Source organism: Vombatus ursinus, unplaced genomic scaffold (assembly GCF_900497805.2).
Source record: "Vombatus ursinus unplaced genomic scaffold, bare-nosed wombat genome assembly UNPS02015361.1, whole genome shotgun sequence".
In the NCBI taxonomy this organism is placed as follows: Eukaryota; Metazoa; Chordata; class Mammalia; order Diprotodontia; family Vombatidae; genus Vombatus; species Vombatus ursinus.
In genome coordinates this window covers 1-1,255 of record NW_020955139.1, presented here as the reverse complement: position 1 = coordinate 1,255, position 1,255 = coordinate 1, and positions in this window count along the sequence as shown.

The following is a 1,255-nucleotide window of genomic DNA, read 5'->3' as shown; positions in this document are numbered from 1 at the left end:
CAGCATTCACTTCTATAAGATTTTGAGTTCTAAGTTTTCTCCCCCTCCCTCCGCTCTCCTGTCCCCAAGACGGTGTACAATCTGATATTGGCTCTACTTGTCCAATCATATTAAACATATTTCCACATTAGTCATGTTTAAAAAAGAATTAGAACCAACGGAAAGACCACAAGAAAGAAGAAACACACACACACACACACACACACACACACAAGAGATACTAATGTGCTTCAATCTGTATTTAGACTCCACAGTTCTTTCTTTGGATGTAGATAGCATTTTCCATTATACGTCTTTTGGAATGNTTCAATCTGTATTTAGATTCCACAGTTCTTTCTTTGGATGTAGATAGCATTTTCCATTATAAGCCTTTTGGAATGATCTTAGATCCTTGTATTGCTGAGAAGACCTAAGTGTATCAGAGTTGATCATTGCACAATGTTGCTGTTACTGTGTACAATGTTCTCCTGGTTCTACTCACTTCACTCAGCATCAGTTCATGTAAGTCTTTCCAGGTTTTTCTGAAGTCTGCCTGCTCATCATTTCTTATGGAACAATAGTATTTTATTACACTCCTATATCACAACCTGTTCAGTCATTCCCCAGTTGATGGGCATCCCCTCAATTTCCAGTTCTTTGTCACCACAAAAAGAGCTGCTATAAATATTTTTGTACATGTGGGTCCTTTTCCCATTGTTATGATCCCTTTGGGATACAGCCCTAGAGGTGGTATTGCTGGGTCAAAAGGTATGCACAATTTTATAGCCTTTGTACAAGTAGAGCCTATATCAGATAGCCTTTTGGGCATAGTTCCAAATTACTCTCCAAAATGGCTGGATCACTTCACAACTCCACCAATAATGCATTAGTGTTCTGATAGGGGAGAGAATCTTGATAGACATTCTCAGAGCACATAACAAACAGCTTAAAAAAATCAAAAAACCAGATATCGTTTACTTCAATGAGCACTGGATTTACCAAATATAACTGAAAGTGGCTCACTTCCAAATGGAGCCTATGAAATGAGAAAGATCCAAGAGGGAATGTTTAAAAATGCACTGAAGAGAACAGAAGGAAGTACAGAAGGAAACACAGAAAAGTAGGAAAACTTTGAAAATAACAGTGAATATGTGATATTCTTTGTAACTTTTTTGCATGAAAAACTAAGAATCTTAATTATGTGAAATTTGCTTTTATGTATATAATAAATTCAATAGGTAGCTGTCAAAGCTGCCCTACCTATCTGAGATTTTTT